At 38.2% G+C, this 25,879-nt stretch overlaps 1 pseudogene; it reads left to right on the forward strand.

Moving 5' to 3' along the window:
* The first annotated feature begins 23,525 nt into the window (after positions 1-23,525).
* Positions 23,526-25,214, forward strand: LOC116582513 (annotated as a pseudogene).
* Positions 25,215-25,879: the final 665 nt, after the last annotated feature.

Below are 25,879 nucleotides of genomic sequence, written 5' to 3' on the forward strand. Positions count from 1 at the left end.
AGACTGATAGACTGGCAGGCATAGACATCGCTGGGGTAAATTAAATAGGGAGGGTCTGATTATTTTATTTACTTTTTTTTTAATTTAAATGTAGTTGACATATATTATTATATTAGTTTTAGGTGTGTAACACAGTGATTTGCCACTTACATGGGTTACAAAATGTCCACCACAATAAGTGTAGTTATCATCTGTCACTAAATAGAGTTATTACAGTATTACCCAATATTGTTGACTGTATTTCCTATGCCATACTTTACATTCCTGTGACTTACTTATTTTATAACTGGAATTTTGTAACTTTTAATCCTCTTCACTTATTTTGCGCATCCCTTTGGCAACTACCAGTTTGCTCTCCGTATTTATGAGTCTATTCTGTTTTATTCTATTTATTCAGTTGTTGCTTTTTTTGCTTTTATTTTTTTTAGATTCCACATATAAGTAAAATCATATGGCATTTGTCTTTCTCTGACTTACTTCACTTAGCATAATTTCCTCTAGGTCCACCCATGTTGTGACAAATGTTGAGATTTTATTCCTTTTAAATCCTAACTGTTGGGTCCCCCACAAAATGGGTACCCCTATAATGGGTCCGTGATTAAAGGAGCGAGACTGATACAAAGCGAAGGTCAAGCAAAGCTTTATTTTGCGCCAAGCATCAAGAATCAGACAGACCATCAAACAGACCGGTTGGGCTCGCCCCTTACAGAGGACGACCCCTCCCTGCTTTCCAGACTAACTTTTATAGAGCAAAGACCATGTGGTTGGGTCTGGCCACACACAGGTGGCCAATGAGATTGTAACACACACAGGAAACTCCACAGTGATGCTAGGTGACCAATTGAATTACAATTTACCCTAGTAGACATTTGAACCAACCTATCACCTAGTTCAGAATTGGCGCCCAAAAGGTGCCCAAAGGGCGGGGCCCATACTCCTTGGTAGCTAGGAGACAGTATGCGCCCCCACTGATTGAATATACCTCCACCTGGCCTGACCCACCTTTGTATTTGGACTTTGTTACCTGGGACTGGTTTCCCAGACTTGTTTTTAAGTAAGCTCCCCTGGGGGGGGGGGGCAAAGTTAATATAAGTTTTACAACAAAATGGCAGTTTAACCGGGGTGGGGGTGCTCTGGCTGAATAGGCCCTTACACTAAGTAATGTTCCATTACATATATATATATATATATATATATATATATGTGTGTGTGTGTATATATATGTATATATATATATCGAAGAATTAACGATATATATATTTATTACATATTACATTATTATATATTATACAATATTACATTATTATATATTTTATATATATTATTTATATATATATATAATCTCACATCCTATAGTTATCCATTCATCTATAGACTGACATTTGGGGTTCTTCTGTATCTTGACTATTATAAATAATACTGCAGTAGACATAGGGGTACAGATAGCTTTACAAGTTAGTGTTTTCATTTCATCCCTTATAGTGAAATCGTTAATTCTTCGCTAAGCAAAATGGGGTTGGGTGCTGATAATCAAAATGCATGAAGTTCTTTTTTCCTTCTTTTTTTTTTCTTTAAAAACACTTGTGGCTGAGAATAAAAGAAAAAAGTTTATATCTTAAATCTTTTTAGTGACAATTGCTCACTTGCCATCAGAATACACTTAACTTCATCTGTCCTTTCACCATGTCTTCTCGAGAGGAGTAATACCGTCATCATCACCATTCAATCACACCAGCTGAGAACCGTCTCATTGGAATGCCACCAAATTAAAGACAATCCTCTCAAACAAAAGTTTAACAATTTCTTCTGCTTAAGGACCTGAGAAAAGTAATACAAAAAGAGATAGGGATAATAAAAAATGGCACAGGGTAAAATTTAAAGAACTTTACTTTCTTAAAAGACTCATAAAGTTTGGGCTTCAAAGAGTTATAGACATATTATGTCCATTTATAGAGGAAAACATGTAACAAGTTTCTTTGTTACTGTTTTTTTATGTTCTATTTGATTTCTTTCTTTTTTTTTTTTTTTAAATAAACATATAATGTATTATTAGCCCCAGGAGTACAGGTCTTTGAATCGCCAGGTTTACACACTTCACAGCACTCACCACAGCACACCCCCCCTGCAATGTCCATAACCCCACCACTCTCTCCCAACCCCCCTCTATTTGATTTCTTATAATAACATTTACTCATTTTAGAAATATTAGAAAATAAAGGAAGGAAAAAAGAAGAAAATTGAAATCAACCATAATGCTTTCACTCTGAGACATTCTCTGTTGATTCTACATATGCATATCTGTATCATCTATATATATACACACAGACACACACAAACAAACAATGTTTATAAATTGTATTGTCATTTTATACTCTTAACAATGTATCTTTGTGGTAAGCAATACTACTATTTATCCATATCCAGTTCTCCCCTACTTTCATGTTCATAAAGTGACTTACTTCCTTATCCTCTGAGGTTAGATATAACCATTGACTTTGGCAATTAAGATGTGAGCTGAAGTGACCTATGCCCCTTTGGGGTAGAAGTATTTAATTTCCCATAGAGACTGGCTGACCAACTCTTCTCCTGCCACGACATGAAGTTGCTATAAGATGGAAATAGCTTGAAATCTCAAGTCAACACATGGAGGAGAGCTTGAGAGTCACCAGCTCTATGGGATCTTTGTGTAAAACACTGAAAACTTTGGGACTATTATAGCAGCATAATGCAGTTTATCCTGATCAATGTAGTCTTTAGCATTGTTTGGACATTAAACATTCTAAAAAACCATTAAAAGACTGAATTACAGGGGCCACCAGATGGCTCAGTGGGTTAAGCCTCTGCCTTCAGCTCAGGTCATGATCTCAGGGTCCTAGGATCTAACCCCATATCAGGCTCTCTGCTCAGCAGGGAGCCTGCTTCCCCCTCTCTCTCTGCCTGCTGCTCTACCTACTTGTGATCTCTCTTTCTTTGTCAAATAAATAAATAAAATCTTAAGAAAAAACAAGATAAATAAATAAAATAAATAAAATCTTTTTAAAAAGACTGAATTATATTTCATCATAATTTATTCAGTCTCTTATTGTTGAATATTTAAAGTACTTCTAATTTATAAGCAATATTATAAGGAACATACCATCAGTTAAATTTTTGCTCATATCCATGGTTATTTCCTGGTGCAATCGTAGAAGGAAAAGTCGGTTCAAAAGTTATATAATGGTATATAAAACCCAAGTTGTTTTTAAACATTAATAAATTAAACTTACGAAAATATATACATATATATATATAACATGTAATCATCCTACAAAAGGATTGTTGACAGAATCATCAATGCCTAGAGAATAGATGATTTTTCTCTTTAATGTAAGTATTCTATTGTATCTTTGAAAGGTGAAAATGGCACACTATGGTTTTAGTTTGGGTTTTTTTTTAAAGATTTATTTATTTATTTGAGAGATAGAGAAAGAGAGTTGGCAGAAGGGCAGAGAGAATCTTGAAGCAGACTCCTTGCTGAGCATGGAGCCCTACATGGGGCTCATGTCGCCACCCATGAGATCAGGACCTGAGCAGAAACCAAGAGTTGAACGCTCAATCCACTGAGTCACCCAGGTGCCGCAACGGCCCATGGTTTTTAATTTCATTTCTATGAGTTAAGTGTTTTTTCATAATCATCTAGGTCATTTGTATTTCCTCTTTTTGTCTTTTCATAATTTTCTGATTTCTTAAGATCCCTCCATTTGCTAAGTATATAATTATTGATAATATTAAAACAACGATACATTCATTACTGTGCATTGTTTTTCCAGCTACTAATTTGGCTGGGAACGTTCCACAGCTATTTATATTTTTTAATGTACAGATGTGTTGAGAGTTTTGTTTTTCAGGTTATCAAGTCTATTAATATTGTCTTTTATGGTTTTTGCCTCAAACAACATGTCATAACTATCTTCTTTATCTCCCACATAGAAATATATATTTTTCTAGTACTTTATGATTTTGTTTTTATACTTAAATCTTTGATCCATATGGTATATAAGTTGTATATGGCATAAATTTCAGATCTATTTTTTCCCCCAGATGGCTGGTTTTCCTAACAATGCTTACTGAATAATTCCTCCTTTCCCTACAAATTTTAAATGCCATGTGTATCCATATACCGAGTTCTCAAAAATACTTGAGGCTGGACCTGTATTCCCATCCTACTGACCAATCTGTCTACATCCAAATCGGTACCAGGGTGCCTTTTTTTTCCCAGAATTTTCGAGTTTCCTTTAATGTGTATTTTATATTAGAATGGAAACTCATAGTTTAGAACTGATTTTAGCATTTTCTCCAGGCTGCTTTAATTATTGTATCTTTATACTCTTCAATATCTCATATCATATATTGCTATTATGTTTTGGCGTTTTCTTGCCCATTTTAAAATTTTTATTTTTTAAGATGAACTTTTAAAAATTCCAACGTGACTTTCGTTCTTTTCCAAGAACTTTGAGTTTTAATATCTGTTTCCTTTACTAATTCACTCAACAAATACTTATCCGTCACTTACTATGAGCCAGGAATCATTCTAGGGATTGGAGAAACAACAGAGGATGAACAGAATTGGGAAGCTTAGATTCAAATGACAGAAGATAAAAACAGTGAACAAGATAAATAAATACAGCTGAGCTTGTTAAATAATAAGAGCTAAATAGAAAAAACAAAGACGAGAAGGGGATGTGAAATATCATTGTTGGTGGTTTTCAATCAGGTTCTCCTTGAAACAGATGCCAAGGGAATCGGATGGGTAAGAGATTCATCAAGAAAGAAGCCTGTGAAGGATAAGGATCAGAATAAGGCAGAAGCACCTTCAGACACGAATAGAAGTGTGTCATCGACAAAAAGAGGAGAAATAGAGGTGGATAAAAAGGACCTCAAGAGAGACTGCTGTCCAGCTTTGAGAAAGTCTCAGCCGGGCTGATGGAGAGCCTCGGTGTAGGTGGTGTGAGACAAAGAACTTGTCTGCAGAAATAGTCTTGCTGTAAAATAGTACCCCACCATGCTCACTCATTGGTTGAGAGTAGCCGGGGCGTGGCCTTTCTGCGGTGAATTGTATTAGAGCCAAAGGTGTGGCAGATGCATGCATTAGGTTTTAAAAGAGTTGAGGAAGAGGTGTCTGTCGACCCTTGACCCTCTGTAGTCACCACAATGGGGAAAGTGGTAACAATTTTAATGGGCCGATTTTTCTTTTTAAAGATTTTATTTAATTATTTAAGAAAGAGCATGAGCATGGGGGGTAAGGGCGGAGGAAGAAGCAGGTTCCCTGTTGAGCAGGGATCCCAAGGAGGGCATTGATACCAGGATCCTGGGGTCATGACGTGAGCCACCCTCTGCCCCTGCTGGGCGGGTCTTAAAGTTTAATGCATACATGTCGTACATTTTTTATTGATCCATAACTATCCTATAATTTTGGTTGAGATTATGGATGAGGTGGGGTTCTTTTTCAAGTCATTTGAAAATTAATTATTGCCAGTCTGTAGGAAACCTCAATTTTGGCTAGTTTATAACCTCCCCACCAACCAAAATCTTAATTTAGTTCTTAGGCTGAAGGGTGCCTGGGTGGCTCAGCTGGTTAAGCAGCTGCCCTCAGCTGGGCTCATGATCTCAGGGTCCAGGGATGGCGCCGCATCCTGCTCCCTGCTCAGAGGGGAAGCCTGCTTCCCTGCTTGTGCTCTCTTGCTCACTCACTCTCTTTCAAATAAATAAGACCTTTAAAAAATTTAGTTCTTAAATTGAAGTTCTATATTGTTAAGAACAGCATCACAGGGGCGGTGGGTCAGTGGGTTGGGGCCTCTGCCTTCTACTTGGGTCATGGTCCCGTGGTCCTGGGATGGAACCCGCATAGGGCTCTCTGCAGCATGGGGAGCCTGCTTCCTCTTCTCTCTTTCTGCCTGTGTTTCTGCCTACTTGTGATCTCTGTCTGTCAAATAAATAAATAAATCTTTAATAAAACAAAAAACATCATCATAAATGGTCTTGACTCTGCAGAAAATTATGCTTCATTTCTTTTCCTTATCTTATTACCAAATCAAGGTTGAAAGATAGTGGTGATAGTGGATACATTCACTTTCAGGAAAATCCCCCCCTTGAGTTTTACAATTAAGAATTATGCTGGATGCAACTATCATATGATCTCCCTGATATGAGGAAGTGGTGATGCAACATGGGGGCTTAAGGGGGAAGGAGAAGAATCAATGAAACAAGATGGGATTGGGAGGGAGACAAACCATAAGTGACTCTTAATCTCACAAAAGAAACTGAGGGTTGCTGAGAGGATGGGAGGTTGGGAGAAGGGGGTGGGATTATGGACATTGGGGAGGGTATGTGCTTTGGTGAGTGCTGTGAAGTGTGTAAACCTGGCGCTTCACAGACCTGTACCCCTGGGGATAAAAATATATTATATGTTTATAAAAAATAAAAAAAAATTAAAATTAAAAAAAAAAAGAATTATGCTGGATGTTCTATACCAAAAAAAAAAAAAAACCCTAGATCAATTTTCCTAAGAAAACTTAAATTACCAAAATTAACTTTGGGAAATTGATCTAAGAATATAGTCTTCACTTGTCATTCCATAGAACTGTAAATAATGTATACTTATACACTTTCTTCCCCTTCCTATCTGTGATCATATCTTTCGTCATTCTTTGTGTTTGTGGTTGTGTTTTTGCTAATTCTTTTTTTTCACCAGACGTTGAGAAGACATCTCTCCAGACATCTTTTATGGGTCTTTCCAAAGAACCAGTTCTTGAAGTATCTATCATTTCTGCATTTTTCTTTCTTAATTTATTAATTTCTGCTTTTATCTCCAGCATTTCTTGATTTGTTCTTTGTTTACTTTTATTTTCACAAGCTTTTAAGAGAAAAAAAGTGAGATATGTTTGCGCCTTTTAGAGTTAACACCAATCTAACTGCATCTCTAATCATAATATTAATAATCACATATTACAGGCAGCATGGAGTCATGACCAAGGATATAGACTCTGGTCTGGTGCCAGCTACCTGGATTCATATCCCAATCCTACCTCTGCCAGCTGTGTGCATGGACAAGCAGTTTCCACACCAGTAAGATGAAGATTATTATAATAAAACTTACCTCATAGGGTTACTGTGAAGATTTTTTGAGTTAATATTTTGTAAAGCTTTTCGAACAGGGCTTGGCTCATAGTAACTGCTATGTCATACAGGAATAAATTACATTTATGCAATACTTTTTTCTTTTACAAAGCATTTTCACATTAATTTTCTCCATCAGTTATCACAACAACCCCATGAGGCAAACAAGTCTCATCCCTCCTTTGTATTTGACAAAAATGTAACTCCAACAAATCAACTTCCATGACATCACCAGTTAGTGAATGGAAGAGCCAGATCTTATGATCCCATGATAAGTGAGTGGTTTAAAGCTCAAATGGCCTCTTTTGTTTGGGGAGTTTGGGTGGACACAGGGAAGTCCATGTTTTAGGCACTGGCAATAGTTGCAGATTTTGAGCCTTTCATATGGATGGTAAATTACCCAAGACTGGGACCAGTAGTCAAGCGTCAGCTGTCAAGAAGAGTTTTGGGTTCTAGGCCTCTGGACAAGTGTGGCCAGCAACAGCAGCAGAGGCCAAATGAGGCCTGATCTAGGAGCAGGAGATGTGTTTAGTCCTGGTCCTGCCTGGTCCTACTCCATGAGCATCAGCGTGAGCAAGGTACTTTGTCATGCTTTGTATCAATTTTCTTGAATATGAACTAGGGAAAATAAAATCTGTCCAGCTTGTATCATAATGTCACTGTAGGGTTCAAAATATGCAGATGGGAGTGAAACATTTTGAAAGCATATTAAATTTTCTGCATATGCAAGATTCTGTGCATGTTAGAGGTATCTACTCTGCTACTTTCTTTCCTCACATACTGGGGAGTGAAAAGCAGATGTGGAAGCAGTTTCCAGACAATATGCTTGCCCCCAAATCTTAAGCCCAGAAAACTTCTTCCAACTCTTACTCACACCAAGAGCATCATTATCTTTGCACTGGATGAAAAGGTATCTACCATATTTCCAAACAGAAATCTAATTTCCAAGTGGCTTTTCTTGGACTGTGAACTGTAGGTAACAGAACACAACAGAATTTTCCACAAGCACTGTTTTCCATAGCATGCCCAAAGCCAGGCAGGAAAGAGAAGGAACAACAACAAAAAAATTCTCTTGGCATTTAGCTCATCCTTACCTTCTAAGAGTGTGGGCCACCTGGAGAAAATAATCATATTAGGAGGGAAGGAGACAGATCCAATTCTGGGTTATATTACCAGAACAGTTTCTATGACCATACATTTCTCCAGATTTGGGGAATCATCCACTGAAATCTTTTGTCATTTAATTCAATGTATTTCGGTTTCTTTCTTTCTTTCTTTCTTTTTCCCCAAAAAGAACTGAATCTATTAAATGTGTAGTCTTTTCTTGATGAATAGCTACTTTTGATTTTCCTAAAATTTACAGGATGGGAATTGGAAAGAGTTGTGCAAATCACTACAAGATGGGCAGGTGAGTGTGGGAGGCTGCTAGTTTTCTGTTCCAAATAGAATCCCATTAAAGCTCAACAAGGGGATGTGAGCAGCTAGATTTTAGAGTTCTCCTTCTCTCTGCAAATGAGAGAGTTGTTTTTTGAGAGCTGAGAGGCTTTATTCTTCATGAATTTCATTCCTCCCTTACTCTGTGTGTGTGTGTGTGTGTGTGTGTGTGTGTGTGCACGTGTGTATGGGGAGAGCAGGGGATGAGGAAGGAAGAGAAAAGGACAGAGAGAAACAAAGAAATCAACGTCCAATATATGTGCAGGAAGGACCCAGGCCAGACTCACCATTTGAGGGGAGGGCAACAACTTTGTATAGTCACCGCTGGATGCCAGTGATGCTCCATTCAAGCCAGGAAGGACCCCCCCCCCCCCACCGCCCTTGCAAAAGCATTGTCTCCTGAAAGCTCTTGTGATCTTAGGCTGCTCTTATCCAAATTTAGCTTATGACCCTAATGGGGAAGATGATTGTTAGGTCTAGCTGTTCTGTCTTTGTCAGACCACACAGGAGCAGTGAAAGGTTGAAGGCCAGCAAGGGGCAGAAAGGAGCTAGTAATCTTGGTGTTGCTAGGTATCCAACACCTGTTCGTGGCAACACCACACACTCACACACACACACTCACACACACACTCACACACGTGCACACACACACTCACACACGTGCACACACACACAATCTCCTTCAAACCACTCTCTCCAAGAGAGTCAGACATTTGTATGTTTTGTTCACTATTCTATCCCCAATGCCTTGCACATAGCAAGTGCCCAATAAATATTTGTGAAATGAAAGAATGAATCTTAACAGCCCAAATGGGAGTGGAATAACTGTCCATCTTGTTCTAAGACGAGGAAGCTAAGGTTCAGAGATGTTAAGGAGTAGACAAGCTAGGATTCAAAGCCAGGTGTGTCTTGACTCCACAGCTGTTGTCTTTCAGGACACAATGCCATTCTGGCATAACAAACTGGAATGTCTGCAGAGGAAAGGATGGACAGGGAACTAGAAATCACATTCTGTGAATCACTGAGGAGCTGAAGCATTTATTTGAGAGAAGGAACATCTCAAGCTAACAAGCTCTGGAGAACCCCTTGCTTTTTCTGGGCTTCTGTTCATTACCAGTGTGATGAAGGGGTTAGACTAGACCAGAGTGTAAGTAATCGACACATGTGGCACCATACTCTGCTTCAGCTCCTATAGCAGACATTAATCATTGATCACAGGATTCTTTCCCAGTGAACTTGGATGCAACTTCATAAATATTCTCAACAGCACTCTATGCAACCCTACCCACTGATTAAAGTTGGCATGCATGAGAAAGGCTCTTTGACTTCTCTTGACTAGATAATCTCTGATGTCCCTCAAATTTATTTCTATCCATCAATTCATCACTGTTTCTATCTTGCTATGTATTAGCAAGTATTGCTAATATATACCATTGCTCATGGTATTGAAATACCATGAGCAATGAAAGCTCCCAATCTTCTCTGAAAGCTGTAGCATAAAAACCAGGTAGCCTCAAGGCTCTGGGTTTATCTTATATAGTACTCTACTGAAACTACTTTCCAGATAGGGAAAAAAAAATATTTTAACTACAAAACATCTAAATATTGTTAATTTTAAAAGTCCCTTTTTCAAGACAAAAACAACACCTATTACAAAGACTGTATTCCAAGAGCAAGCTAAATGAAAGTAAGAACTTGGGACAGATTTTAAAGTAATGGCTTCATGGATTGGCTTGTAGTCAACATTTTCTTGAGTTACACATACAGTGAAGATTGCCATGAAATAAGATGACACATTGAAAATAACATTATCTGAGCAGTATCACATCTGGATTTTAGCCAAGCTCAAGACATATAAAATAAAGTTGTTTTTTATGATAGCCTCACACCTGGGTATCTGGCTTTTAATGGTTTAAGAAGAGCAATAGTAAGGATTTCATATTGATTTTTTCAATAACTTTTTAATAACACAAATAACCTTCAGAGCCTCATAAGGTATTCCACCAATACCATAAAAGTATAAAACTTAAATGCAGTGTTTAGAAATTCTAACATTTGTGGTTCTACCAGGGTCATTGGTTGTAAACAACAGACGTCAACTCTAATTGATGTAAATAGAAGGGAATTATAAGAGGGTATTGAAACCTTCAAGGAATGGATCTGAAGGCTGGAGAACTAGGCTCCAGCTCCAGAAAATAAAAAGTACTGTGTCTGGGTGGTTCAGTTGTTAAGCGTCTGCCTTTGGCTCAAGTCATGGTCCCAGTGTCCTGGGATCCAGCCCCACATCAGGCTCCTTGCTCCACAGGAAGCCTGCTTTTATCTCTCCCATTCCCCCTGCTTGTGTTCCTTCTCTTGCCGTCATTCTCTCTGTCAAATAAATAAATAAAATATTTTTTTAAAAAAAGAAGAAGGAGGAGGAGGAGGAGGAGAAGGAGAAGGAAGAGAAGGAGACAGAAGGAAATAAATATAAAAGTACAGCCAGGATCCTGCCCCATCACCACAGGCGACGTGCACCCACCTCCCACCACAAGGCTGGACTCAGTTGCCCTGGGCACTCACCACTGCACCAAACACTCCTGATTTCAGCATAGCTGCTGTGAATAACGTTTAACCATCCCTGTCTCTTGTTATTTCCTCATGAATGAAAGTCTTAGGCAGAAGCTTCAGCTTAGTGACACTCACATTTTGTTTGGTCCAGTATCCAGCCATTAATGGGGGAGGGGAGAGACAGAAAATACCTGCCTCCTCTTAGGCTTCTGCTCAACTGAGAAAGAGTTCAGGAGGCAGGCAACGAAGATGACTAGCTCATGACACCTTTAAAATAAAATGCCTAAATAATTACAAATTGGATTTCAGTGAAATACACCAATAACAAATAACTATAATTTATTGAGTGGTTACTTTCTTTCAGAAACACACTGGGTACTAGATATAATCCTCTTCATGTCATCTAATTCCTCATAACACCCCTAATGAGATGCATATTATTTTCTCCACATCAGGGGCTCAGAAAAGTAATTCACCCAGGATCACACAACTAATAAACACCAGAGGCAGAATTCAAAGGAAGACCTTTCTGAAGCTAACCTACTGGTTCTAACCACTAAACTGTTCTGACTTTCCACAAACATTGCCATGGTGGCCTGATCAGGACTTGCCTTTACCAGGTGTATGATAAATGTTTGTTTTGGCACTTCCTTTCGGCAGACATTCATTCAGTGAGTACTTACTACGTAGAAGCCACGATCATAAGCATCATAAAGCAGACACAAGAGTGAGTAAAACATATGTCAATTTCTAACTACAATATGGAGGATTATGAGATACCTGCAAGAGACAAATACAAGATAAGTCACACCCTGCAAATCTCTTGAGGACAAGGATTGTGTCTTTCCCGCTTGTAGGATATCCTCAGTGCCTCAGAGTGCTTGGCCCGTAGTGGGCTCTCAGTAAATATTTAATGAAGGGATAAAAGTAACTAATATTTATTAAGCACTTACCATGAGCCAAGCACTCTGTCAAGCCCTCAAGAGATAACTACTGTTATCATCCCCATGCGAGCACGGTGGCTGAGAGGTACTTTGCCTAGGATCACATGCAAGTAGGGGGACTAGTTAGTGTAGAAACCCAGGTAGCCTGTACTTAAGGGTGCTTTCATTCTTAAGGGGTAAGTGTTTCATTGGTTGACTTTGCTCCAACAAGTATGCTGCCTACAGGTCTTCACATTTGCACAGCACAACATCTACAGGAAGAGAGGGCATCCTTTTCAGTAGCCTTGTCTTAAGAGAGAGGAAACATCTTTCCTCAAATTCCCTGACAGACTCCCCTCTCTACATCTAATTGGTTAGAATTGGTCATATGTCAATTCCTAAACTGATCCCTATAGCCAAAGTAAAGGGTGAGTTGATAGACTTTGGCCAAAGTGGCCAGTCAAGTTAGATCTAGGGAAGTGTCAATGGGGAGTGGAGGAACCCACTCTTTTTTTTTTTTTTTAAGATTTTATTTATTTATTTGAGAGAGAGTGAGCATGAGGAGGGGAGTGTCAGAGGGAGCAGGCTCTCACTAGGCTCTCACCAGGCTCTCACCAGACTCCTCACTAAGCAGGGAGCCCAATGTGGGACTAGATCCCAGATCATGATCTGAGTTGAAGGCAGACACTTAACCAGCTGAGCCACCCAGGCACTCTGAATGACCCTACCATAATATGAATATGGAGGTAGGTTCAACTTCCCCTGGAATAAGTAGTTCTTGGGAGATGGGTACATACCTGAAAGTAAATTAAGGTAGTCTCAGAAAGGGGCAACCGACCAATGTTCTGTAGACAACTGTGTCCACTATAACTCCTCCACTTTAAAACTCCACAACTGCTCCCTGCAAATATCAGAACAATGTCCAAAAATGACAAGGCATACAACTTCCTTCATTCACCATTTGCTTTCAGCCTATCTTTCTAGGCTCCCCTTCATCCCCTGCATGTTCCATAGCCTTTCCTCCTAGAACTATACACTTCTTTAAAAGTATAGCTCTGCTCATCCCCTTGCCTTTGCTTATGCCACCAGGTGCTTGGAAGGCTTTTCAACGCTCAGTAAAAATGGTGGCTCTGACAAGAACCCCTCTCTCTGCATTACCGCCTACCCCACTCCCATCAGTGAGGTGTTGCCAGAGATGTGATTCCCAAGTACGTCCATAGCGGGGCGCTGTGAGACTGCGCAGGTCGACCTTCATCTCCTCTCTTCACCCAGGGGCCAGGCTCAGAGCCTGGAAAGTAGGCAGCTTGAGTCAAGATGAGGAGTGAACGAATCCACGTGAAATACTCTCTCAGCGTCCAAGCTTTTCCTTCTTAACGCTTATCACAATCGAAATTATTTATTCATTGATGTAATCATTTGTCTGGTGTCTATTTCCCTATAAAAATGTAAGCTCTGTGGGGGCCAGGACCATGTCTCTTGTTCACCTTGGCACCTATCACAGAGTCTGAGACATTGCAAGGGTTTTATAAGTATCTGTTGGATAAGTATAACATCCAGGGTTTAAAGCTGCCTGGAAACTGCACACACTAGTTTTTGGTCGGGTTTTTTTTCCCCCATCATATCTATTTCCTTCATCAAGGAAATAATATTGCTCATAGAAACAGAGAAGAAATCTAGGCTTTATTCCAGACATCTTTTCACAGCTTTGGTTGCTGGAAAGAGGCAAAAAACCCAAGTCATGTGATTTTGCATTTAGAATATTAATTTTCCCTAGGTCATGCAGAAACAGCGATACTTTCTTTAATGAAATGCTTTTGTACTAATTTCTATTTGTATGCAAAAGACGTCATGGGTTTAACACATGGATAGAATCTCCCCCACCGGCACACCCATATCTGCATAGCAGAAGAGGAAAGGTTTCTGATTTATTACACATAAACAAAATGAATAAGATAACATTTTATTAGTTAGAAACCATTATAAAAACAGCAATAAAATGAGGCAGCGCAAGTGGAAGACGCCCTTATCAATAAATCCTCGGAAGTTTAGGACCCTGGTGCATGTTGTAATAATAAAAGAAGATAATTAAAAGGATCGAACTGCAGAATTGTATCATTTTATCAAGAAGCAGCCCTTATAACAACAGGAAACATCAGGGCAGTGATGGTCTGTGAATCTCTAACTTTTGTGAAAAAGAGAGATGTTTAAAATTCAAGTTGTTTTAGCTAATGTGAGAAGAATCCATTTCTAGGTTGTGTCATACCGAAACATGCAAATCCAGGCAAGAAATGGCTCTCTTTTAAAATTAGGATCTTTAAGTCTTGTTTCTGATGAGGAACAGTAAATGGCTTTATTAAATTAACCATGTCCATCCTATCAATTATGGTTGATATTATAACCAAGAGATGTAGGTAAGAAAGACAGTTTGGATACTTTTTCTACAAGAGACTCGGTTTTTCTTCCCTTGACTAAGAATCTTCATTTCATCCTAGAAAATCCTTATGACACATTGCAAATACTTTTTATATAAAAGCATCACAGGGAAACACAGAGACTTCAGAGGTTTTTCATTTCCCAGAGAGCCACAGTCAGTTTTTAGAAAGTAAATTGTGTCCTCTACCCTTTCCCTCCCTTCAGGTCGGTGCTTCCCCTCCCCCACCCTGGTCAGTTTAATATGAGTCACTGCCTGGGCTTTGTTCTATGGAATAACATTTTCTCCTGGGAGTCGGTTCATGCAAAACACTCCCCGCTGAGAGAGTGGAAATTTACCCATAAGACATTCTTCCAGCAGCAAGACCCTGGAGGAAACCTGATCAGAATGTTTAAAGACTTGACTAGCTCCTTCTCCTTAACTCCCCCCAAACGTTTCAGAGAAAAAAAAGCACAATAAACCACTTATTTAAGGTTTATAATACCTGGTGACAACAGACACAATGAGATATGGTCTAATTTAGAAATAAAACTGAAAATGAGTAGATTATTTCCTATATTTCTTCTGCTACTCTGTCTTTCACGACGATTTCTGTTCTCTTCTTCTTTCTCATTTTGGTTTATAGCCACTCTGCAGTCGTCCGATTGATCAATGCATCAACTTTTTAAAAACCAACTGCCAGATACTCAATAAGTTATGTTAAGCCAAGTAGCTATTATTCTGCAACATTTTTATAAACTCAGATGTATTTTCTGTAGTACAAGTGACATCAATTTACTACTAAAATAATACATGCATCCATAAATGGTGTAAATCACAAGTGTTAAAAAACAAAGATAACAGGTCCAAAATGGAGTCACTCATGCTAAGCCCCATGTAACCAAACTGAAAGATAACTTAATTACAGTTTTAGCCTCCCCCAGAAATGGAATCTTAAACCTGTCAATCAGGAAGTGCCTAATCGGCATAGTTGGGTAATCTGCCTGATAGACCCCTACAACCCCCTAAAGGATAGTGACCTTGCCATAATCGATCTACTTTTTTCTCTAGTACAACTTCCTTGTTCCTACTCCCTTCTGCCTATAAAAGTCTTTCATTCTGTATATCTCTCTGGAGCTCCTTTCTATCTGCGAGATTGGTCTGGCCCAATTCATGAATCATGGAATAAAGCCAATAAAATCTTTAAAATTTATTCAGTTGAATATTGTTTTGTCTTGTTTCATTTTAAAGATTTTATTTATTTATTTGACAGAGAGAGATCACAGGTAGGCAGAAAGGCAGGCAGAGAGAGAGAGAGGGAGAAGCAGGCTCCCCGCTGAGCAGAGAGCTCTATGCGGGGCTCGATCCCAGGACCCTGTGATCATGATCTGAGCTGAAGGCAGAGGCTTAATCCTCTGAGCCACCCAGACATCCCTGGATTTTGTTTTTAAACACAAGAAAGCTTGGTTGTAATTTCTTTACAAAAAATCTTGAAGCAGCCTTTGTAATATGCAACATACATATAATATAATGCAATTAATAATGCAATGTAGTATCTATTGCTTATATATATGTATACATGTTCATATATACATTTTTTTGGAAAGAGTAAAGATAATGACCATGGAAGACATGAAAAGTAGACCAGCCCGAGAACTTTGCTTCTCCCTCACCAATATGCCAAATTATTATGCTGAAAGTGGGAAGGAATATAACATTTCACCCAAGGCAGCTCCCATCTTAGGGAGGGTGTAGGGAGAACCAGAAAAAACTGGTTGATGAATTGTCACCTTCTTGAGGCCAAGGGGCAAACAGAGGCTTGATGGTCCCTGGGTAGACATTTTGTCATCTTTTCTCTTTATTGAGGACATTGTTATCTAGGTTTTCAAAAGTGTATTTAGAATGCACTTTACTAAATAGTATGTAGAGTTGCACAATGTATGCCTGTGTAAGAACCCTGTTAAAAATTTCAAAGTTTGCAAACTGGAAGAATAAGTGAGTGGCTCATTTAATTTATTTTAATCAGTTATATCAGGGAAATGCAATTCTATTGAAGGGAAACCTTTGCAGAAGCAGAGAGCAATTATGTTTTGCGCATAGAGTACTCTTTTTAAAAAAGACCATGTGTGCAGCATTAAAAAAAGCTTAGTAATGTCAATCATCTTGATTTCAAATTCCTTCAGTGCAGTCCTTAAACAGTGCAGAAATTATAGAAAGCAGGAGCTATTTCTCTCAAGATTCTGTGCAGCTGTTTTCTGCAATTCTTGAATATTCTTGGTAAAAATGTGTTTCTGAATGTACCTGCTTGTAAAAGTGAAAATCATTGCAGTGATTCTCTTCACCTTGTTTTAAATAGATAAGTTCATACTGTATCTTAAAGAGAATAATTCACTACAGGCCCCTTGAGTGAACTGAACTTTCACTAATTTTAAGTAATGGGATTCCCCTTAATAATTAACATCACATTATGCAAAAGAGTGGCTCAAAAGTTGAGAAATAGGGGTGCCTATGTGGCTCAGTCAGTTGAGAAACTAACTCTTGGTTTGACCCTTTGTTTCGGCTCAGGTCATGATCTCATGAGTCATGGGATTGAGCCCGTGTCAGGTTCTATGTTCAGTGGGGAGTCTGCTTGAGAATTTTTCCCTCTCCCTCCCCCCACCTCCATACATGTGCTCTCTCTCAAATAAATACATTTTTTTTTTAAGTTGAGAAAAAGATGGCAATGGTACAAAATGACAGCCTATGTTAATGGAGTTTGTTAAATTAATCGAAATATTCATGGGAGGCAGGTAAGCAAATTTTTCCGTGAGTACCACACTTCCAAAGAGACATTCAGTGCCATCCTGAGAGAGAGCAGAGATCTCTGCTTTCATGGATTTGAGCAGCTTTAAAATAAAGTAAGGGTATTTCACAAGTAAAAACAATCATGTTTCCTTTCCACCTAATGCAAGTAAATCAACTTTGAGCTCAGTATTGAGTTGAAATCTCTTAAGATACAGTGACTTATAACCTGTCCAGATATGATTAACAAAGACCTTCGATTAAAAATGGGAATATAGATGGTTTGTGACAGGTAAATCCCTCAAGTTCAGTGTACAACTTTCTATTGTTTCATACATTCTTAGATTCAGGTCATTTTCTGGTCTGTAACATGGGAACTTGTGTAGATTTCATTATTATTAGAAAGTCAACCACTAGGCAGAAACTTTGAACAAATACTTCGAGTCTCCTGGAAGAAATGAATAACTGAAAGTACAGTGTCAGTTTCACAACACTGGCAGCCCCTAGCTTAGAAACGGGCTGCACTCCAAAAGTTCACTGGGAAGCCAGTGGTTTAGCATTCAGAATACATTTTCCTATATATCAGTTTCATCTATTGTGGCTGATTTCCTAAGTTAGCAAAAAGTCTGATTTTAAGTCATAATGAACCAGGGGGAGGTATTAATACTAAAATAGCATTATTTTAAATAGATTGTCTGACCACTTATGATACTGTAATTAGAGAGAAATAAATTTTAATTTTTAAACCAGATTAGTGAGTTGATATCCCCATCATGCTCCCCTAAAGCAGTGACAAATTACTAAGCATCAGGAAGGTACAACAAATCCACCTGGATAGGAAGAATTCGTTAACTCTTAGCAATTCTATAATTGTAGGACAGGAAGTTTTTTTCCTGTTATTTTTTCCTATTTATCTTGAGTCAGATAATAAAATGAGTATATATCTTACTACTCATTAACTGTGTGACTTTGGACAATTTATTTACTCTCTCTGTGCCTCAGAAGGTTTTTGTGAAAATGGATGAGACTATTTTTCTTTGGTACACGTCTGCTTTTTGCCTCACCCAGTTTGTACTCCTCTCCTTCAAGTTATACGTGTGGTTTTCACTGGAAAATTCCCTCCCCACCCCATTCTCATCCAGATGGTGTGAATGGAGCTCTGTCCCCATCTTTAGAGTGGAGCACATGACCCAGGTCTGCCAATCAGAGCTGGCTTCAGGGATTACTTCAGGGTGACTACTTCAAAAGTGGGCCACCCATGTGAGCAGGTCCAGTAAGAATGAATCTCAGGGTCGTGCGTTTGAGCCCCACATTGTGAGTCAAGATTACTAAAAACATAAATAAATAAACTTAAAAAAAAAAAAAGGATGAATCTCAGAATGTTTTTCCTGGAAACTCTGGGACAGAAATACTTTGTTTTCTCTGCTGGGTTTAAATCGATATGCCTTGGGAACACTTGGCAGTCATCTTCATTTATCTCAGTGGTTCTCACTGAAGGAGAAAGAAGGAGAAGTTGTTTTCTTCCTACCCTGCCCCCTGCACATGGGACATTTGGCAATATCTGGGAACGTTTTTGGTTGTTACAATTCTGGGTGTGTTTTTGTGTGTGTGTGTGTGGGGGGGTGGTTAGTAGTCTCATCTAGTGGATAAAAGCCAAAAATTCCACTAAACATCCTACAATGCACAGGATGGAGGATGGCTTCCCACAATGAAGAATATTCTGTTCCAAAATGTCAGTGTGCTGAGGCTGAAAACCCCTGCTCTAACTACATGGTTACATGACAACATCAAAGAAGCAGAGTTGAGAAATGAAGAAAAACTGACTCTTGATGATGCTCTTTGAATTCTGGATCCATTCACAATTTACATAATTTTCTGTCATTTACACTCTAAAAAAATCTTAATTGATAAAACTGATAAGTATGGAATATAGCATGTGACATATAGTAGGCACCCCATAAGCGTCTGGTGTTTTCATTAAAGTTATCATTCACATGAGAACAAGGATCAGGGGAATCCAGAATAACAAACATGTTTATGTCAAATGTTCATGGATCAGATGCTATCTACATAAGGATTATGTATTTCAATCCGTATGGCACGTACCTATGCCCTCCACTGTATTCACAATGCATTCCACATTTCTGATTTGTACTCAGAAAAAAACCTATAGATCCATAGATAACGCCGTTTTGTCCAAGATTTGCCATTTTCTCTCATTTAGATCTCATGTTACCCAGAAGCCCATGCATCTGTTAGGAAGACTATAAAATTAAAAGAAAAGAAAAAGGTATAAGGTTTCTACAAAAGTCACTAAGTCTTTTAAAAGTGACTACCAGTCTGTCCATGTAAGCCAAGATGACAATTTAAAAATTGTTTCATTAAATAAATAAATAAATAAATAAATAGAAATTGTTTCATGAAATAACATTTAGGAGGAAAAAAACTCATGTATATTCCATATTTTTCTTTTCGGTTCTTGTGCTTTTGGAATGTATCATAGACGTGGACTGGGTTGTTCTGTATCTTAAACTTGTTGACAAAAAAGGTTGCAAATCTTTTTGTTTTTGATGTTGCTCTTCAAAGGTTGTGGAAATGTATAGATGTATGTGTATGTATATGTATGTACATATGTATATATATATATGCTATTTGACTGACTCAAAGTACTTATCACATTTCTTGATTTTACAATCCTATAGTTTCAAGGGCATACATTTCACAGTATTTTCACTTTCTTAACAGTTTGTGCATTTTCATTCCTCCGTAAGATATGAATATATTATACTAAGAGATATTATATAAATGAGACCATTATTCAAAATGAGAATCTTCTCTACTAACAGCATCACTATTTGTAGCATATAAGACTAAATAAATGTCTCCCATGAGTGACTAAATGCAAAATAAAAAGTAACCACTCAACTTTAATAGTTTAAAAAATGCTATTAAACATAATGGCTTCTTGACATTCAAAGCAGCACTATGTTTTAAGTGATCTTCATTTTTTAAGAAGTACTTTATTTTCATTTTAAATATTGATGGCAAATCAAGTTCTCCAGTGTGAAGAACCGAAGGAGAATGCTTTCCTAAGAAAATATATTTCCATGGACTTTGGAGTTTCAAAGTGCTATTTTTTTTTTAATTTTGTTTCTGTTTGGTTTTGTTTTTGTGTTCTCCTGAGGCTATGTAATAACATCACATAAATGAAGAACCTGAAAAACTGATGGAGCGATCTTATTTCTCAAGATTTTCTTCAATTCCCTCTGGTAGGTACTTTTGACCAGATCGTTGCCTTTCTCACTTTAACCTGAAGGGGGGGCTCTGACCTCTATTGAGAAAATGGCCCCATGGGACCACCACCATAGCGTGAAAGTCAAACGCAGGAGGTGACACAGAGCTGGCTGAAGAGGGATATAGTCTTCAAAGGAAGTAGTGACCTCTTTCCTTTCTTATCCCCCTGCAGAAAATTAACACTAGAATCTAGCTGGAAAGGAAAGGAAAGCAGACATGCCTAAACCTGATTTTAGCCTAGAATTTTGTGATGGGCACCTTTGAGGTCTGACTCTTAATCACTGGACTCTTGATTTTTGGCTCAGGTGATGACTCAGGGTAGTGAGATGAGCCCCAGGTCAGACTCTGTGCTCAGTGGGGCGTCTGCTTGAGAGTCTCTCTCTCTCCCCCTCCCCAAAATAAATAAATCTTTTTTTTAAAAAATGGGAAATGATATATGTGACGTGTATGTCCTTGGTTAACATTCAATGAATAACAACAACTGTTATTGTTTAAGTATCCTTCATTTGCTCTGACACATTAAGAAAGAAATGATTTAAGCAATCAAAAAGTGGCAAATTGAAAGAACTGAGAAAAAGACTGAATGTAGACTTGGAAAATCTGGAATGCTTCCTCTATTTATTTTGGTCTTGAGCAAGTCACTTTATCTCTTGAATCCAGCTTCCTCTTCTGTAAAACAAGATTAATCATGTGCCCCTAGATAGCACTCTGTCAATTCTAAAGTGCTATTCAAATGTCCATTGCTAATATCATTATTACAGAAGACAAAGTGGTTCAAGGACACACTAATAACACAGGCTTACAAAGTTATGACATGTCTATGGACAGATGAGAAGCAGTAGCTAAGGATTTGCCACACTGACATTCTGGAACCAGAGAGAGAGAGAGAGAGAGAGAGAGAGTAATTTTTTTTTTTAAGCCTCTTGACAATTGGGGAGCAAAGAAAGCAGAATTAGATTTGCAACCATTTGTAGTCCTTCCAGAGTGGTGGTCACCTCACCAAGCGGAGGTAGAGGAAATTAAACTTCCTTGCTTTATACTGTATTCAGAATGACATCCTTGGATGCAGCCATGCATCTTTGATTTCAAAAGAAGCTTCTCTGCTTCTGAAGCATTTTATGTCCATACACAGATTTTAAAAAGTTACGTAGCAGAAGACAAGAGAGAAAAACTTCAAAAGCAGAGAAAGCTCTTTCAAACCACCCCGGTGAGATGTGGAATGAAGAAAAACAAGTGCCAATGTATACACTGAGCGTATCAAAGTTCACCTCTGAGGTACTTAGGAACTTGTCCTATTCAGAGTCGTCAATATTGTCACAAAGTTCTCATGGATCCATAAATCACTATTCACAGGCCAACCCCACCAGCTTTGACAAGTATGGACATTCCTTAGCAAACAAGAGTAAGACTCTGGGTACTTTTCAGGGTGTGAATGACAAGCTGGGAGGAGTTGGTAGTCCACTGGAGGGGCAGTTGAGGGCCATTAAGCCTAGCCAGTTATTAATCTCCAGGAAATGCCCAGAGCCAAGGTCATTATTGCTATTATAAACTAAAAATGAAAAGAAAGAGAAGGCACGTAGTTCTTTTTTATGGGTGATACAGTTTCAAATGGCACATATTGAGCATTTCTAGAGATTTAATTAAGCAATCAGATTGCTTGAGTGGTCTCAATATTCAGTGTCTTTTATAGAGTTCTTTAATGACTATGCATAGAATTATTCTGGATACTTTATGGACCATAGCAAGTGAGGTTTTACGTCTTCCCAGGAATACAGTGAACCTTTCCACCATTCCTCTAGCTTAAACAAAGGTGTTGTTGTTGGTGATTGTGTTTTAGGATGGGGATGGGGGGAGCGGGGAAGGGGAAAACTTAGGTTTGTGTCTGGAAGAGTGTAGCCAAAAGATCTGAATGATATATTACTTAAATCAAAAAACATTTGACTTTGCTCTTCATGATTCATTCCAGTGACATGTGGTACCAATGTCTAGTAAAAAATGAGAAGCAGTACATTTAATACTGTATTCATTCATTCATTTTCTAGGTCATTGGGATATAAACAGTATTTTTAGGATGAAGGATATAGCAGTGAACAGAATCTATGAGACCTACATCTACATATAAAGCAGCATAAGACAGTGATTAAGGGGACTGACTTAGGAGCCAACCATCTGGGTTTAAATCTTCATGTATTCATTTGCCAGCTGTGAGATGTTGGGCAAATCACTTAACCTCTCTGTTCCTCAGTCCTCTCAGCTTTAAAATGGTTTTAAAATAGTCCCTTCTTCTTTGGCTCTTTTAAAGATTAAGTGGATAGATATATATGAAAGCACTTAGAATAATGTACAGCATGTAGTAGAAACTATATAAGTCTTAGCTCTCACTGTCAGTATTACATTCTCATGTACAGAAATCAGATAATATGCAAGGGAACACATCAATGAACAAGGTGTTTGTAAATAGTAATAAGTGGTATCTAAAAATAAATAAAACAGTGTGGCGTGGGAATGAATTTATTGGGAAATTCTTCTCTAAGAAGTGACATTTGCGGTAACCCTGAATTACCAACGGACCTTTTCTGATTGCACTTCACTTTATTGTGCCCCACAGATACTGGGTCTTTTTATAAATTCAAAAGTTTGTGGCAATTGGAATCAAACAAGTCTATCAGTGGGGTTTTTCCAATAGCATTTTCTCACTTTGTGTCTCTGGGTTACATCTTGATAATTCTCATAGTATTTCAAACTTTTTCATTATTGTTATATGCGTTATGGTGGTCTGTCGTCAGTGAACTTTGATGCTGTCATTATATGGGGGCACCACAAGCAGCACCCATATAAGATGGCCAACTTAATTAAGAAATGTTGTGTATGTTCTGATTGCCTCACCAGCTGGATGTCTCTCCATCTCTCTCCCTCCCCTTAGACTTTCCTATTCTCTGAGACACAACAATATTGAAATTAGGACAATTAATAACCCTACAATGACCTGTAAGTGTTCAAGTGAAAAGAGGAGTCACACATCTCTCACTTTAAATCAAAAGCTAGAAATGATTAAGCTTAGTAAAGAGGTCATGTCAAAAGGCAAGACAGCCCAAAAGCTAGTCCTCTTGGGTCAGTTAGCCAAGTTGTGAATGCAAAGGAAAAGTTCTTGAAGGAAATTAAAAGTAGTGAACATACAAACAATAAGAAAACAAAGCAGCCCTATTGCTGATATGGAGGAAGTTTTGATGGCATGGGTAGAAGATCGAAGCAGCCATAAAATACTTTTAAGCCAATGCCTAATTCAGAACAAAGCCCTAACTCACTTCAGTTCTATGAAGGCCAGAAGAGGTAAGGAAGCTACAGAGGAAAAGTTTGAATCTAGCAAAGATTTGCTCATGAGGTTGGAAGAAAGAAGCCATCTCCATAACATCAAAGTGCTAGGTGAAGTAGCCTGTGCTGATACAGAAGCTACAGCAGTTCTCCAGAAGATCTAGTCAAGATAACTCATGAAGGTGGCTACACTAAAAAACAGATTTTCAGTGTCCATGAAACAGCCTTCTATTGGAAAAAGATGCCACCTCAAACTTCCATAGCTAGAGAGAAGTCAATGCATGGTTTCAAAGTGTCACAGGGCAGGCTGACTCTCTTGTTAGAGGCTAATACAGCTGGTGACTTTAAGTTGAAGTCAATGCTCATTTACTATTCTTAAAATTGTAGGGCCCTTAAGAATTATGTTAAATCTACTCTGCCTGTGCTGTATAAGTGGAACAGCAAAGCCTGGGTAATAGTACCTCTGTTTACAACATGGTTTACTGACTATTTTAAGCCCATTGTTGAGATCTACTGCTCAAGAAAAAAAGATTCCTTTCAAAATCAAAATACAACTGTCTATTGACAATGCACATAGTCACCCAAGAGCTCTGGTGGAGATGGACAACAGGATTAATATTGTTTGCATGCCTGCTAACACAACATTCATTCCATAGTCCACAGACTGAGGAGTAATTTCAATTTTCAAGTCTTATTAATGAAGAAATACATTTTGTAAGGCTATAGCTTCCTTGAATAGTGATTCTTCTGGCAGATCTGGGCAAAGAAAATTATAAACCTTAGAAAGTATTCTCCATTTGAGATCCCATTAAGAACATTTGTCATTCATGGGAAAAGGTCAAAATATCAATATGAACATGAATTTGGAAGTTGATTCTAGCCCTGATGAATGACTTTGAGAGATTTAAGTCTTCGATGGAAGAAGCAACTGCACATGTGGTAGAAATAACAAGAGAACTAGAATTAGATGTGGAGTCTAAAAATGTGACTGCATTGCTGTGATCAAATGATAAAATTTTAATGAATAAAAAGTTGTTTCTTATGGATGAGCAAAGAAAGTAGATTCTTGAGTTGGAAACTACTGCTGGGGAAGATGCTGGGAAGATTGTTGAAATGACAACAAAGAATGTGAATACCACATAAACTTAGTTGATAAAACAATGACAGGGTTTGGGAGGATTGACTCTAATTTTGAAAGAAGTTCTCCTGTGGGTAAAATGCTATCAAACAGCACCACATGCTACAGAAAAATCGTTCATGAAAAGAAGAGTCCACTGATGTAGCAAACTTCATTGTTGTCTTAATCTAAGAAATTGCCACAGCCAAATTGCAGTATTCACATTATTGTGGTCGTCTAGAACTGAACTCACAGTATCACTAAGGTATGCTTGAATTAGCATCTCTCATCTAAAAACTGGAGGAGAATTATGCCCAACAGAGGAAACACCAAACACAAAAGGCCATGAAATGGGATAAGTTTGGTGTGCTTATGATGTAAGACCAGGGTACCTGGAATGTGGTATGAAGGTAGAGAGTAGCCAAAATGAAGTTGAAGAAGTGTCAGAGACCAATCCACACAAGGCTGTGTAGATCAAACTAAGCAGATAAATATAGCAACATACAAATTATCAACTGCCATTTCTATAATCCCTTTCTGAATTTGTCTGGCCATATATATATAACCATCTGACTGGCAAAATTTAGATAGAAGCATTCTTAACTCATAAGGGGTTTGGATTTTTATCTTAAATATCAATGAAAACCATTGCAATAGGTGGAGGGAGTAGGTGCCTGATAGTCAAGTTGTGTGTATGTTTGAAAACCAACTCTAGAGGCTACGGGGGATATAAACTGAGTGTGGGGTGGAGTGGAAAAGGAGAGAGAGAAAAGTATTAGAGAAGAGTATTAGAAGAGTATTAGTCTGTGTCATCCAACCTTGTGGATTGGGTGATACTGGCCAATTCAATCCATATGGCCTTAATTAATTTAACTGGCATTTACAGAGTGTCCACCATGTGTGAAG

The sequence above is a fragment of the Mustela erminea genome, chromosome 2, assembly GCF_009829155.1.
Source record: "Mustela erminea isolate mMusErm1 chromosome 2, mMusErm1.Pri, whole genome shotgun sequence".
Classification (NCBI taxonomy): Eukaryota; Metazoa; Chordata; class Mammalia; order Carnivora; family Mustelidae; genus Mustela; species Mustela erminea.